At 39.6% G+C, this 17,078-nt stretch overlaps 1 pseudogene; it reads left to right on the top strand.

Moving 5' to 3' along the window:
• Positions 1-4,740: 4,740 nt before the first annotated feature.
• On the top strand, positions 4,741-17,078 carry LOC115363335 (myosin heavy chain, fast skeletal muscle-like; annotated as a pseudogene).

Raw genomic sequence — 17,078 nt, 5'->3', positions numbered from 1 at the left:
TAGTGACAGTTTCGTGCCAAAAGGCTTCGCCGAGGTGCGCTCAAAGCTCGCCATCTGAAACCAGGTCTACTTTCAGCGCAGGCTGAGTGCAGCCGGTGTAGTGGAAGTTTGGCTGACCGGCGCGCAGTGCGCACACGTCACAAAAACCTCACAGGCAGGTGTCCAGAATGTCAGGCACATTAACAATGCCATAAATACCGACAAAAAAAAAAAATTCAATGCTACTATCTCAATCAGCACATAAATTTATCTCCATATCGACTGTCCCGTCACATCTGATGTCAGATCAAAGGAGATTGGCACCGTTTGGCAGCGTAATGGAAATCCAACCTGATGTACTAGACACAATGTGTCTAGTACGGTGATGTCTTTTTTCCAGTCATGGTGTCTGGCGCTGCTCATGTTAGCTACCCAGTTCTTCTTCCATATATATAAATATTCCACACAAATTGAAAATGTAAAGTGCCAAACTTGAAAAATCCACCTGGCCACACCCAGTTGGCGAAGCGCAGGTGCACTACGCCCCCCTCTCGCCGGTCTGCGAAACTAGAGCCCTTAGTCAGAAGTCTTGCTGCAGCATTCTTAACAAGATGAAGGCGAGATAAACATGACTGAGTGGTTCCAAAATGAAGAGTGTTACAGTATCAAGATGGTTGGAAATGGTGTTTTGAATCGTCCCGTGGTGTTTTGAATAGGGTATTCAAAACACCACGGGACAGGTGCCTGACAAATTGAAAAAAAAGGGGGTTTCAGTATAAGGTAGTTAAAGCACATGAAGCACAAAGTGGCTTCCAAAGGAAAAATTCCCGTGGTATGTAGTTCTACAGTAGTTAGTTAGTGTCAGGTGTGCAGACTTTAACCACTCGCTTCCTACTTCCCACTCATGTGCATGGACGGGACGAGACTGCGGGACTATCAGCACAACAGTGGAAACGTGAATGGTTTTGTTGTTGCAGCTGGAGACTGAGGGCCATTAACACCGTCTGGCTTGAAGATAGCCCTAGCTCACAGTGGCACACGAGTGAAAAGACAGCGACTGAAACTTTTCATTGGCTATTTTTTATGGAAGAGCATTAGGGTCACAAAAAGGAGCTCTGAGATTAATCTCAGAATTCTGAGATAATTCTCAGAACTGACATTAAATGAAGTGACATTAAATCAAAATTCTGAGTTTTTTCTCAAAATTCTACCTTTTTTCTAAAAAAAAAAAAAAAAAAAAAAAAGGCTGAATTTTGAGATTAATCTCAGAACTCATTTTTTGTGTATGGCCCTAATCCTCTACTGTATGTGTGTTTGTACAGGCAAGACAGGAATGCATGGGACTTTAATATCACGTTCCAACATTAGCAAAGGCTATTAAGGGACAGATAGGCACTAGTTAGTCATCACCCAGACAAGTCAGCTTGACTTTTCTAAATTTGACATATTTGAATGAATTTGATCATTCACAAACAAGAAGTGATACATAAACATGTCAAAACAAAACAAAACAAAACAACAAACATACAAAAAAAACCTGTTCCAGCATTGAAACTCCATTATTGTATGCATGGTCACGCACGACCAATACCTTCACGGACCACCAGGGGGCCACGGACCACCAGTTGAAAACCCCTGGTTTAAAGGATAAACAAGAGTTACTGAAACCAAGCTGTATAAAGCTCAGTGACTGTGATTCATCCTTTAATGACATGTGATCGCACAGTTGCAAAATGTCTTTCCATTTTTGCTCATGTTGTATCATCTTACCCTCTGGGCAAATTTGTGCAATCATTTATGAATCAGCCGTATCAGTTATAAAAGTTGACCCCTGGGACACTGCACAAATGTCCACATGCAACTGGGTAAAGAGTATCAGCAGTAACAAAACCAGAGTGTAATCAAAAACTACTAAGAACATTTGTTTACATGGTCGAACATTTTTATATCCCCTGTCAGTTCAGTCACTCAAATCAGTACCTCCAATAAAATAAAAAGTCACAGGTATTTGGAAAAAATGTGTTTGATCCTGATTTTTTAACAAATTCTGAAATAGTCTGTTTCTGTGTTCATGAAACATGTTCTCTGTGTTTGAGCCAATGCTAGCAATCACTCAAAAATTTAACATGGGGTGATAATCTGTCAAGAGTCTTCCAGGACACTGACACGATGCTTCCATAACAGATGTCAGCTGTGTAGCAAATGGATGAAGATCTTTTTGACGTGTGGAACTTATTTCGGGTCTGATCCCAACTGAGTTGGCAACTGTTTTCAAGACCATTTAGGGAAAAAAATAAGCTTTTAGATAGATAGAACCTCATCTGTAATTTTAATACAGGAATATGAGATGTGCCAGTGTCCTGTAACTGAAGCCCAGAGACATTTTGATATATTTCCAAAACTAAGCTCTGTGCATGCATATGACATGCCTGTTAAAGAGATTAATACGATACAGTGTCATCTATTTAAAGTAAAAGTGTTTTCAATGTTCAAATCAGCAAGTTCATTTATTGGAACATATGTGGGCAAATGCAAACAAATAAGGCTATGCACTTCATGGTATCTATTTCACTGCATTCTTAGGTATTATTAGCACACTCAGTTTTTATGAGCAGATTTAAAGCTTTAGCAAGTATGGCATTAAACATCATTAATTGATTTTTGTTTAAGACTTCATGAAACTGTCAAACTGATGTTATAGATGAATGCAGAATGCATAATAAGTGTTTACATTCAAGTAAGCTATGGTAATCTTTTTCTTATATCAGTGACATTTAGGAGGATGACCCATATCTCACAATTAATTGCATTTAAAAGACCTTAGATGTGCTAAAGTCCTGCAACTAAATACCAGGGGCACTTGGATGCTTCTCCCAAAACTAGCAGCCAAAGCTGCCCAGAAATAAGATAGCTTATGTACCTACACTTGGAGGGAGTGGTAAACTACAAGCTGAAGAAGGAAACCTGTGACTGGCTAAGATAACTTGGAGGAGAAATCCAAGGAGGGTTGACTCCAGGGCAACTGGACTCGACTGTAGATCTACAACTAGGTTCAGCTGCCCTTGAGTCAACCCTTCTTGAATAAACATAACCTGGACGATGAAAAATCATCACAGAGTAGAGGAAGGAGAAAGTGATTAAACATCCCTCTCTTCTCCCTAAATAATTTCACATTCCTCTTTTCTTGAGTAAGGCACTTAACCACTCTTGCCCCACTGAAATTGCTCTATGGCCAGTAATAAAATGGTGTATTTGAAGATGCTAGCTCTTCAGTGTGTTTATGTGGGGGTGTATGGGGTGTATGTTTGTAACCCTGTGTCCATAAAACTCCTTTGTTGCTCTAAAGACGTGTTCATAGTCAACTTGCCTAGTTAAATGAGAGCATGACAGTATTTAAAAATTAGTTTCAGTAGTATGAAAGGAATTTACTGCACCAGTATTCTAACTACTACGTATCACCGGTGTATTTGATTTCACTGCAAATATTTCATCTGACTATGTTTAACTTTAAATGCTTACAGTAAATTGGTTGGATTGATATTTCAAAAGAATGAACTCTGTTGCTACCACATAGGAATATTTTAACATCATTTGTATAGTTCAACTTCATATACACCCACATATACACCCAAAGATACATTAAATATGAGGAATTTATTGAATTATTTAGAAACCCATTGGTTTGGAAAAATTACTCTTCCTGGGTTCATACAACAACAACAAAAAAAAAAAAACACAAGACAGTTACATACTAACAATCATGCTTGCAAGATCCGTAACTGTCACTACCATAAAAGTAACAAGACATGAATGCTTGACCAAATGGAGTTAGGGACTTCTGCTGACCAGGCACTGACTACCCTCTATAAAAGAAGCAGCGCTGGACCACTCCAGGAACTGATAGCTTCCCAACACAGGTAAGTGTATTGAATGTGCAGACCTATGTTGATGTTATTTATGCACATTTTCCATACTTAACTTTTCACAAGTTACCTAGATTTAAGTATGTTTTGCATGCCATTTCAAAATAGTCAAGTTAACAATTTACATTTTTCAAAAACTGTTTTCTTGTTTGCACTTCTTTAGAGCAGTAGCTGGTTATGATAAAACAATTCAGTGGGTGGGTGTGGTGTAGGAGAAAAACAATGTAAAAAAAAAAAAAAACAACATCATCGCGATTTAATGTTTGCTGCAATGTTGTTGCAATGAGAGCTGCTAAGGGATTATTTTACAAATTATCAATAAAATATAATATATAACATAAAACATATAAATTATCAAGTATTTGAATTAGTATGTATAATCAATTTCTCAAAAGATGGAGCAAAAATTGGATTTTAAGATGCATGAGTTTCTGTGATTTATATCACAGAAACTCATGACCTGGCATATTGTGAGTATTTTGCTAACTAGCTGGCTAAATGTACCTGAAGAGGTCTTGCCTGGGTGACACTTTCACACCTTACATTGATATTTGAGTTTTGAATACAAATGTAATTTTTAAAATTTGAAAAACTATTGTACACAAGTTACTGTACTTGTGTTTGACTATCTGATCATTTTTTCATAGCTTCTTGAGACTACACCAGATACTGTACAACTCATTTCTGGGATCAGCTGAGGTAAAACATAAAGCTATAAATAACAGAACATTCAAAATACCAGATAGATAAACAATACAAAAATATCATCTGCATCTCATCAAAACATTTGTAAACTATTTGCACTCTTCATGTTTTCAGTCTCCACTAAAGTGCCAAGATGAGCACAGACGCGGAAATGGAGCAGTATGGCCCTGCGGCCATCTACCTCCGCAAACCAGAAAAGGAGAGGATTGAGGCTCAAACAGCTCCATTTGATGCCAAAAGCGCCTTCTTTGTCGCTGAACCTGAGGAGATGTACCTCAAGGGTAAACTCGTCAAACGAGAGGGTGGCAAAGCCACTGTGGAGACTGTTACAGGAAAGGTATGTGCATAGAAACTCTTTGTTAATAATGTGATTTTTGTAAAACTTTATATTAAGTTTCTTCACTGTATTTGGTTTTCAGACCCTCACTGTGAAAGAGGACGACATCCACCCCATGAACCCTCCAAAGTTCGATAAGATTGAGGACATGGCCATGATGACCCACCTCAACGAGCCTGCCGTGCTGTATAACCTCAAAGAGCGTTTTGCATCATGGATGATCTACGTGAGTTTGCCTTAGGTCTTATTATGTTGTCAAATATACTGAAAGTCCCCACTAACTTAAATATATTGAACGTCCCCACTAAGTACTGACGATATGTGATGTGATGTGTGACCAATTAATAGTCCTTATGAGTGTTATAAATAGGCATAGCCATGTGTAACGGCTATGCAACCATTTACCATTTATTTATAGGTAAGCCTTAATTAATGGGAGTGGGTTAAATGTAGGTCTGCAATTTCAGTTAAAATTTTATAACTATTCCACATGACCACATATAATTTCAGCAACAGGCAACACTATTATAAATATTACAACTAAGCTGCCAAAAACAGATATCATCTTGTACTTGTGCTGTTCAGTACATTCAAGTAGTTGTTCTGCAATAAAACATTATGATACATCTTTTTACTAAATCAACTTTCCCTCAACCTACGTTGCACTTACTGTACTTGTACAGTTTGTGAGTCACTCACTTATATTTTCAAATGTGTGTAAGATGTTGAGTAAAAAAAACATTCTTTCTGATGGTTATATTTATGGTTAAATGTGCCATGTATGTTGAAATGAAAATGTAATCTTCACAATTACAGACCTACTCTGGGTTGTTCTGCGTCGTTGTGAACCCCTACAAGTGGCTTCCTGTGTACGATGCTGTGGTTGTGGCAGGATACAGAGGCAAGAAGAGGATTGAGGCTCCACCCCACATCTTCTCCATCTCTGACAATGGCTATCAGTTCATGCTCACAGGTGAGAACTTAGTATATAGGTATATACTATATACAATTCTAAAAATTGCGTAAGAGAACATGATTTAACACTGAAAGTAACCTCTGTTTATTCTCCGTCTCTCTGTATATTTCAGATCGTGAGAACCAGTCTATCCTTATTACGTAAGTACACATACAACTCACTGCATCACTGCAATAGGAGCTTTGTGGAAATGAAAAAAATAAACGCATGTCTCTCGCTCATCCCCAGTGGAGAATCCGGTGCTGGAAAGACTGTCAACACCAAACGTGTCATCCAGTACTTTGCTACAGTTGGTATGCTTGGACAAAAGAAAGAGGACAAACCAGCAACTGGCAAAATTCAGGTAAACTTGGGTGTCTTGGCTCAGAACAGGACAGAACAGGACACATTAATGATACAGCCTACGTAATGTATTCCACTGTTTTTATGTAGGGTTCGCTGGAGGATCAAATCGTTGCAGCCAACCCTCTACTGGAGGCCTATGGTAATGCCAAGACTGTGAGGAATGACAACTCATCTCGTTTTGTAAGTATTGAAATAAACAATAAACTACACTTAAGATATGAGTCAATATCAGTATAGAATGCCATTGACACACAAAAAAAGATGAGATTTTCCACTGAACTCCATATCCATTGTATAAAGTAGGCCTTAAGCTGTTAGAAATGCATGTTGGTCAAGCTCCTGCACCTTTTAGAAATTGACTGCAAGCATAGCGAATTGCAAAATGTGTCCACCCTGTCATGGGACAATTTCTAAATAGAGTAAATATGTTCTAATCATATATTGATTACAAAATGTACATTTTCAGAAAGGTATTTGGTCCCTCATTCAGGAATATATTTTAGTTTGTGGAAAACATCTCTCAAAAATACAGAAATTATGGAAAAATATGTTTGTATATGTAAAATCTGTGAAAGTTGTACTTTCTTTTCTGAATAAACTCTATAAATAAAGGTATCTGGTCAAACTTTGAAATAATACTGTTTGGCCCTAATCTCTTCAGAGCAAAATCACACAAAAGGTTTTGATAACTTGTGAAAATAATAATTTATTCACGTAAAACATGAACACGACGGGGTGGACCTTGGCATGACAGGGTGGACAATAGTGAAGTGCCTCATATATATTTAAAGGAAACAATGTTACGGTTTTGTCAACAAATGTTTTTTGTCAAAACATGACTTTTTTCACCTACTGTATTTTGAATTGTGCACAGGTAGGCTACATTTGGAAATGACACTCAACAACAGCAAAAATAAATAAATAAAACCTTCAACTAGACGAAAAAAACAAGATTAATACAAACAAAACAAAAACATGTTGGTCCCTAAATGTAGGCCTATCACAAAAAAACACTGAAAAACTTATAAACTGTTATAAAACTGGACTTGATGACGGGGTGGACAATGACAGGGTGGACGTTTTTGGCTGAAGTTTGCATTTAATGAGCACATGTTGGGCCATTAGCTAGCAACATGTATCCGTTAGGAAGGTGACTCTGTATACTTTAACAAACATATTTTGAATTTCTGAAAAGCATTTATATAGATTCATTTTTTGCAATGACAGGGTGGACACATTAAGATTGAACACATTCAAGTTCAATCATAAAATGATGAAAATGTCAAAATATAAATGTTGATATGTACTCTCTCTGCAGGAGCTATTCTTCACTTCATTTGTAAAAGACAAAGCAGTGGTAGTGATGTCACTGATTACAGCAGGTGGTTTCTTTTAGTGGCAGTAACCACCTAATGACGGGGTGGACAGCAAATATAGGGACACATGCGAAACGTTTATTATTATTATGAAATTAGACCATAAATGATCCAATTGACTCATTTTATTCAAGTACTTGATGAGAGCAACAAGAGCATGTAAAAGGTTTGTACATTGTATATCATTTATCTACTTAATTCACTCAGTGAAGTTAGTAGAGAGGAGTTTGGGACATGGCAAAATCACATGCATCTAATCATAGAACATTTTTTTTAAATATGAAAAACACCCTTTTAAAGATGTATCCCTGTACCAATGTGTGTTTAAATGTTTGGCCATTTATAATAAACCCTCAGAGTTTTGTTATTTTGCAAATTTTTCATGAAAAGTGAGTGATTTCTGCCCGGGACACCAAATGGTACCCTATAATGATATTGACTCATATTTTGGGGGGAAATGACTTCATAGGGTAAACTAACCACAATTTGAATTCTTAGGGTAAATTCATCAGAATCCACTTCGGAACAACTGGCAAACTGGCTTCAGCTGATATTGAAACATGTAAGTCATATCTAAAGTCAGAATTACCTGTTTGAATTTACATTTGGATATGTGGCCAGATATAGAAAGGTGTAATACATTGTTGCTGGTACTCTCTAATTATTCATGATAAAAAAAAAATTCTTGTATGTAAATTGTAGATCTGCTGGAAAAGTCCAGAGTAACCTTCCAGCTGTCTGCTGAGAGGAGCTACCATATCTTCTATCAGCTAATGACTGGACACAAACCTGAGCTTCTGGGTAAGTTACAGTACAGCCTAGAAATAAAGAATTTGCACTCCGAACTTGAGAAGATGGCCCATCAGTAAGACTCCAAGGTGAGGTCTCATTTATTATCTCTAATCTCTTCCAGAGGCTCTTTTGATCACCACCAACCCCTATGACTATCCAATGATCAGTCAGGGTGAAATCACTGTCAAGAGCATCAATGATGTGGAAGAGTTGATTGCAACAGATGTAAGATTCATTTCAAAATTATGTTTATGTCCTTTAACTCAGAACATTTAAAATTGTTTGTAGTCATTTGTGTAATGTGCAATGTAGACCGCTATCGACATCCTGGGCTTCAGTGGTGAGGAGAAGATCGGTATCTACAAGCTGACTGGTGCTGTGATGCATCATGGTAATATGAAGTTCAAGCAGAAGCAGCGTGAGGAGCAGGCTGAGCCAGATGGAACTGAGGGTGATTCTGATAATATTGTTTTGTATGGCATATATCAAACCTATGCTGTGTATTGTGTGCTAAACTGATTTCTCTCCATCAGTGGCTGATAAAATCGCCTACCTTTTGGGTCTGAACTCAGCTGATATGCTGAAAGCTCTGTGCTACCCCAGAGTCAAGGTCGGAAATGAGATGGTGACCAAAGGTCAGACCGTGCCACAGGTAAAGGAGCTGATATACACTGATCACATAATTTTAATATTGATTTTAATACTGTAAAATAAACAATGTATAATCTATATAAAAGCTTAAAAAGGAATTGTCAGTCCTGTGCCTTTGTTTTTAGGTCAACAATGCTGTCAGCGCTCTGTGTAAATCTATCTATGAGAAAATGTTCTTGTGGATGGTCATCCGTATCAACGAGATGTTGGACACAAAGCAGCCAAGACAGTTCTTCATTGGTGTGCTGGATATTGCTGGATTTGAGATCTTCGATGTGAGTTAATTACAGTAATAACACTTAAGCAGTAGCAAAATGCTGATGCTTGTTATCCACTTCACTGATTTCACGTGTAATATTTTTACAGTTCAACAGCTTGGAGCAACTCTGCATCAACTTCACCAATGAGAAACTGCAACAGTTCTTCAACCAACATATGTTTGTCCTGGAACAAGAGGAATACAAGAAAGAGGGCATTGAATGGGAGTTCATTGACTTTGGTATGGACTTGGCTGCCTGCATTGAGCTTATTGAGAAGGTAAGTAAGGTCTCTCCAGCACAACTGATTTCTGAATTTGTACCAACATTTTAATTCCTAATTCTCTCCCATTTGAACTAAATCTCCATCAGCCAATGGGCATCTTCTCCATCCTTGAAGAGGAGTGCATGTTCCCCAAGGCCTCAGACACAACTTTCAAGAACAAGCTGCATGATCAGCATCTTGGCAAGACCAAGGCCTTTGAGAAGCCTAAGCCCGGCAAGGGCAAGGCCGAGGCTCACTTCTCCCTGGTTCACTACGCCGGTACAGTGGACTACAACATCGCTGGCTGGCTGGACAAGAACAAGGACCCCCTGAACGATTCAGTTGTTCAGCTCTACCAGAAGTCTGCAAACAAACTGCTTGCTATGCTGTATGTGGCCCATGCTGGAGCTGAGGGTAAGAGATTAATCTGTTCATTCACATAACTAAATCAAGTAAAAAATGCATTTTCCCTTAGTGAACATGAATGTATTCATTCAGTGGAACTGTAAGACACTATGTTTTGAAAAACAGAGGCTTCTGGAGGTGGTGGCAAGAAGGGCGGAAAGAAGAAGGGTGGTTCCTTCCAGACTGTATCTGCTCTTTTCAGGGTATGCTAAACATCCACATATTTGTTTAAGAACAAGGATAAAGGCCTGTCTCAGCATGAGTATCTCTAGTCTTGAAGCCAAATTTTGTTGTAATGAAAAATTTTCACCCTCCAGGAGAACTTGGGCAAATTGATGACCAACTTGAGGAGCACTCATCCTCACTTTGTGCGCTGCCTGATTCCAAATGAATCAAAGACCCCAGGTAAAAACACAACAGCTACTCATTAATACAAAATATGAACGTACATAAAAATGTTACTGAATACTTTTTTATACAATGTTTAGGTCTCATGGAGAACTTCCTGGTCATCCACCAGCTGAGGTGTAATGGTGTGCTGGAGGGTATCAGAATCTGCAGAAAGGGCTTCCCCAGCAGAATCCTCTATGGTGACTTCAAGCAGAGGTGACCTATCCATGTTTCACTGCCCAAAGCCTGTGCTGCGTAACATGAGATATGTAAGCCATCTAATGTCCTTGTGCTGTAAATAAAAGCTTTGTATCCAACTGATCATTTTTTTCTCCCACAGATACAAAGTATTGAATGCAAGCGTCATCCCTGAGGGACAATTCATTGACAACAAGAAAGCTTCAGAGAAGCTCTTGGGCTCCATTGATGTGGACCATACTCAGTACAAGTTTGGACACACCAAGGTTCATTTTTGCAGGCCATATGAATAGACTTTCCTTGCATCTTCTGCTTTATCCCTGTGTACCCATGACCAATTTCACTTAATCAATACAGGTGTTCTTCAAAGCTGGTTTGCTGGGTACCCTGGAAGAGATGAGAGATGAGAAACTGGCAACGCTGGTGACCATGACTCAGGCTCTCTGCAGAGGATACGTCATGAGGAAGGAGTTTGTTAAGATGATGGAGAGGAGGTAGGATAACATTAGAGTAAAATAAATTGTGCTCTCCACCTAAATCACATCAGATTAATTATTATACCAGCCAATTACACAAAATCACACTGAAGCAAAAATTACATTTTGGTTTTGATTGACTTTATAGGGAATCTATCTACTCCATCCAGTATAATATCCGTTCATTCATGAATGTGAAAAACTGGCCATGGTTGAAACTGTACTTCAAGATCAAGCCTCTTCTCAAGAGTGCTGAGACTGAGAAGGAACTGCAACAGATGAAGGAGAACTATGATAAGATGAAGTCAGACCTGGCTACTGCACAGGCCAAGAAGAAGGAACTGGAGGAAAAGATGGTTTCTCTGCTGCAGGAAAAGAATGATTTGCAACTGCAAGTAGCTTCTGTAAGTTAAATATAAGAACTGATATGCTGTTTCAAAAAAGTATTGATATTGTAAAATTATTAATAAATAACACACATATATAATCAACTAGGAATCTGAGAATCTCTCTGATGCTGAGGAAAGATGTGAAGGGCTCATTAAGAGCAAGATTCAGCTTGAAGCCAAACTCAAAGAGACCAATGAGAGACTAGAGGATGAGGAGGAAATCAATGCTGAACTGACTGCCAAGAAGAGGAAACTGGAGGATGAATGTTCTGAGCTGAAGAAAGACATTGATGACTTGGAGCTCACCTTGGCCAAAGTGGAGAAGGAGAAACATGCCACTGAGAATAAGGTTAATTTTTTTAAATTTATAACAGATAAATAGATTATATATGCTCATGCTTTCCATTTATGTACATATAAAGTCATAAAAATATAATGTAACCCTTATTTCCATAATAAGGTTAAAAACCTGACAGAGGAGATGGCATCTCAAGATGAGTCTATTGCCAAGTTAACCAAGGAGAAGAAGGCCCTCCAAGAGGCCCACCAGCAGACACTGGATGATCTCCAGGCAGAGGAAGACAAAGTCAACACTCTGACCAAGTCCAAGACCAAGTTGGAACAGCAAGTGGACGATGTGAGAAAACTGTTATTTCCATCCCTTCTTTTTAAGATAACTGTGTCTTAATGTAGACTATGCACTAAATAACCTCTGTTAAAAACTGTAATTCAACAGCTTGAGGGTTCACTGGAACAAGAGAAGAAGCTCCGCATGGACCTTGAGAGAGCCAAGAGGAAGCTTGAGGGAGATTTGAAACTGGCCCAGGAATCCATAATGGATCTGGAGAATGACAAACAGCAGTCTGATGAGAAAATCAAGAAGTGAGTTAAAAATTAATTCTTGATAAACTTCTCACGATTCCTGCTTCCATGTATAGATCTGCACTAAAGTGTAATAAATGTGTAACTCCTGTATTTTCCACACCAAGGAAAGACTTTGAAACCAGCCAGCTCCTCAGTAAGATTGAGGATGAACAATCCCTTGGTGCTCAATTTCAGAAGAAGATCAAGGAACTCCAGGTAATATAGTTGGCATGCATCTCAGATTCACTGAGCCAATAACAACACATGGATTCAGATTCAGGATATTCAGGGTGAAAGGCCTATCTGACATTACTTTGATCACACTGTAGGCTCGTATTGAGGAGCTTGAAGAGGAGATTGAGGCTGAGCGGGCTGCCCGGGCCAAGGTCGAGAAACAGAGGGCTGATCTCTCCAGGGAGCTTGAGGAGATCAGCGAGAGACTTGAGGAGGCTGGTGGAGCAACAGCTGCTCAGATTGAGATGAACAAGAAGCGTGAAGCTGAGTTCCAGAAGCTGCGTCGTGACCTTGAGGAGTCCACCCTGCAGCATGAAGCTACTGCATCAGCTCTCCGCAAGAAGCAGGCTGACAGTGTTGCAGAGCTGGGAGAGCAGATTGACAACTTGCAGCGTGTCAAGCAGAAGCTGGAGAAGGAGAAGAGCGAGTACAAGATGGAGATTGATGACCTCTCTAGCAACATGGAGAACGTTGCCAAATCAAAGGTAAATCATTTGTCAAAGAAAAAAAATCCTCTCAACTACTACATGTAAAAATATGGAAGAGAGGTAAATGAATGTGGCAGCAGGTGCTATGACAAGAATTTACAGACCTTATTTTTTTAACTCTTTCCTTCCTTTGTTTTAGTTATTATTGTGCATTTACAAAGTTTTACAGCACTACTGCATGAAGTATTGCTAGAAGAACAGTAAAAATTCAACATTTTGATTGCTTAATTACATGTTTTTACATGTACTGATTTTTGTTGTTGATAGGGCAACTTGGAAAAAATGTGCAGAACTCTTGAGGACCAAATGAGTGAACTCAAGGCCAAAAATGATGAGAATGTTCGCCAGCTAAATGACATGAGTGCACACAAGGCACGACTTGCAACAGAGAATGGTGAGTAAACTGTTATGAAAACTAGTTAGTGGATGGTGTTCAACAAGTTCATAAATAACAAGTTTTCATGTAATCACTTAGGTGAATTTGCTCGCCAGCTGGAGGAGAAAGAAGCGCTTGTTGCCCAGTTGACCAGGGGCAAGCAGGCTTTCACTCAGCAGATTGAGGAGCTCAAGAGGCACATTGAGGAGGAAGTGAAGGTATGACAATTTTTTTTTATATTATATTTTCAAAGGTGTTGAATCCACCATGCCCCAGCTAAGAAAACTTTCTGTCCCACAATGAAAAAAAAATGTTCATCATCCCCTCCATGAGATTTTATTTTGTTTTGTTAAATTTCATATAGCAGAAATTGGGGCTGTTTTAGGACTGAGTAAATAACAGTGGAGACCCCTAGATCCAACTCTGAAGATAATTTATCTAAATATAGTATTTGTATGTTACATGGAGTGATTAAAAGGTATCCCGCTATATTGTGTTAGGCCAAGAATGCCCTGGCCCATGGTGTTCAGTCAGCCCGTCATGACTGCGACCTGCTCAGAGAGCAGTTTGAAGAGGAGCAGGAGGCCAAGGCTGAGCTGCAGCGTGGCATGTCCAAGGCCAACAGCGAGGTGGCTCAGTGGAGATCCAAATATGAAACTGATGCTATCCAGCGTACTGAGGAGCTGGAGGAAGCCAAGTAACCACAGAAGTTTTTTTTTTCTTTTGTTGAACAGGCTCAGTCCATATATTGACAAAAACTAGAGCTAAATCAATCTTTTTGTCTACAGGAAAAAGCTTGCCCAGCGCCTGCAGGAGGCTGAGGAGTCCATAGAGGCTGTGAACTCAAAGTGTGCCTCTCTGGAGAAGACCAAACAGAGGCTGCAGGGTGAGGTGGAGGACCTCATGATTGATGTGGAGAGAGCTAATGCTCTGGCTGCTAACCTTGATAAGAAGCAGAGAAACTTTGACAAGGTAAAAGAAATAAAAGCTCAATGTATTAAATACAATAAAAGGTACAAAATGAAAAGAAATATCCATTAATAATTTTGACTATATTATACTAGGTCCTTGCAGAATGGAAACAGAAGTATGAGGAGGGCCAGGCAGAGCTGGAAGGAGCTCAGAAAGAGGCTCGTTCACTCAGCACTGAACTGTTCAAGATGAAGAACTCTTACGAGGAGACACTGGATCATCTGGAGACCATGAAGAGAGAGAACAAGAACCTGCAGCGTATGTTAATATGATCTACTTTTGACCACACAATAATTTATTATAGCCAGTTATATACAGAAATTACAAGTAACTTTATTTTTTATACAGAGGAGATCTCAGACCTGACTGAACAGCTTGGAGAGACTGGAAAGAGCATCCATGAGCTGGAGAAAGCTAAGAAGACAGTGGAGACTGAGAAGTCTGAAATTCAGACAGCCCTGGAAGAAGCAGAGGTACAACAAAATCAGGAGCTGATAACAATTTCTCATGTTTGGTTACTTTGTTGAAATCCAGCAGTGTGTCAATTCTTGACACACTGCTTGATTCTCGAGTTTCTGACCACTTGTGGTACTATAGTGCACATTACAAAATCAGCTCCCCGAATAGTCAGTAGCTGAACTTTAATAATGTATGTGTTCAAATTACTTCAAGGGTACACTCGAGCATGAGGAGTCCAAGATTCTCCGTGTTCAGCTTGAGCTCAACCAGGTCAAGGGTGAAGTTGACAGGAAGCTGTCAGAAAAGGATGAGGAGATGGAGCAGATCAAGAGGAACAGCCAGAGGGTGATTGAGTCCATGCAGAGCACTCTGGATTCTGAGGTTAGGAGTAGAAATGATGCCCTGAGAGTCAAGAAGAAGATGGAGGGAGACCTGAATGAGATGGAGATTCAGCTAAGCCATGCCAACAGGCAGGCTGCTGAGGCCCAGAAACAACTCAGGAATGTCCAGGGACAGCTCAAGGTAATGGACCTTCAAGCAGTAATACATATGTCTCGTAGGTGAGCTGAGGCATTTAACATACATTTTTTTATTCTCTTCCAGGATGCTCAACTGCACCTTGATGATGCTGTCAGGGGACAGGAAGACATGAAGGAGCAGGTGGCCATGGTGGAGCGTAGAAATGGCCTGATGCAGGCGGAGATTGATGAGCTGAGATCTGCTCTGGAGCAAACAGAGAGAGGCCGCAAAGTGGCTGAGCAGGAGCTGGTTGATGCTAGTGAGCGTGTGGGACTGCTGCACTCTCAGGTTTGTGGCTAACAGTTAACAAGTATCACATCCCTTCAAAGATATAAAAGCCATGTCTTAAAAATACTGTCTTGTTTTTTTCATAACCAGAACACCAGTCTTATGAACACCAAGAAGAAGCTGGAGGCTGACCTTGTACAAGTTCAGGGTGAAGTTGATGACTCTGTCCAGGAAGCAAGAAATGCTGAGGAGAAGGCCAAGAAAGCTATCACTGATGTGAGTTTACATCTCTGCCTCTACTCTGTTCCTTGCAGACAAAACATTTTACCTCAATACAACAACAGTATAGAGGTCAAATAATTAATGATATTTCTCTCATTTAAGGCTGCCATGATGGCTGAGGAGTTGAAGAAGGAGCAGGACACTAGCGCTCATCTGGAGAGGATGAAGAAGAACCTGGAGGTCACAGTCAAGGACCTGCAGCACCGCCTGGATGAGGCTGAGAACCTGGCCATGAAGGGTGGCAAGAAGCAGCTCCAGAAACTGGAGTCCAGGGTAGGTATTGTAGGCCTATATGTTCATGTTCACAATTTGTTAATCTCAATATGTAAATCATAATTCTCATAATGTGGAATACATTGCAATTCTATTTTTGTAGATCCTACAACATTTTGATTCATTATTTATATTCACATAACAGGTGCGTGAGCTTGAAAGTGAAGTTGAGGCTGAGCAGAGACGTGGAGCTGATGCTGTTAAGGGAGTCCGCAAATATGAGAGGAGAGTGAAGGAGCTGACCTACCAGGTACTGTTCGCCCTCTTAAATAACTATCACTATTTATCCTTCATTCTACCTCTACACTCTATCACTAACAATCCTTTATTCTCTTCAGACTGAGGAGGACAAGAAGAATGTGACCAGACTTCAAGATCTGGTGGACAAGCTGCAGCTCAAAGTCAAGGCCTACAAGAGACAGGCTGAGGAGGCTGTATGTCAAATACAATGATGCAAAATAATATATTTCTTTGAGAATGAAAGTATAATAATATCATCATAATATCACTTACAACTAAGAAAATGTACCTCCAAATCCCTCACAGGAGGAACAGGCCAACACTCACCTGTCCAGGTATAGGAAGGTGCAGCATGAGCTTGAGGAAGCTCAGGAGCGTGCTGACATCGCTGAGTCACAGGTCAACAAGCTGAGAGCCAAGAGCCGTGAGGCTGGAAAGGTATGTTTGATATGTTGCTTGCATGCACATAATATCATTTTGCTCACATTAGATATTATGAGAGTGATTTCATTACAGTATAGAGTATGTATTATATACATGATTACTTTACTGTATATAGCAACCACATTTAAGTTCTAACATAAGTGATTAGAAAAAGATGATCTCTTCTGTGAATTGGAGATTTTATCTATTCAATATTTTCATTTCCTTCTCTTTTCAGTCTGATGCTGCTGAATAA

The sequence above is a fragment of the Myripristis murdjan genome, chromosome 8 (genome assembly GCF_902150065.1).
Source record: "Myripristis murdjan chromosome 8, fMyrMur1.1, whole genome shotgun sequence".
NCBI lineage: Eukaryota > Metazoa > Chordata > Actinopteri > Holocentriformes > Holocentridae > Myripristis > Myripristis murdjan.
This window is presented reverse-complemented; position numbering and strand designations above follow the sequence as displayed.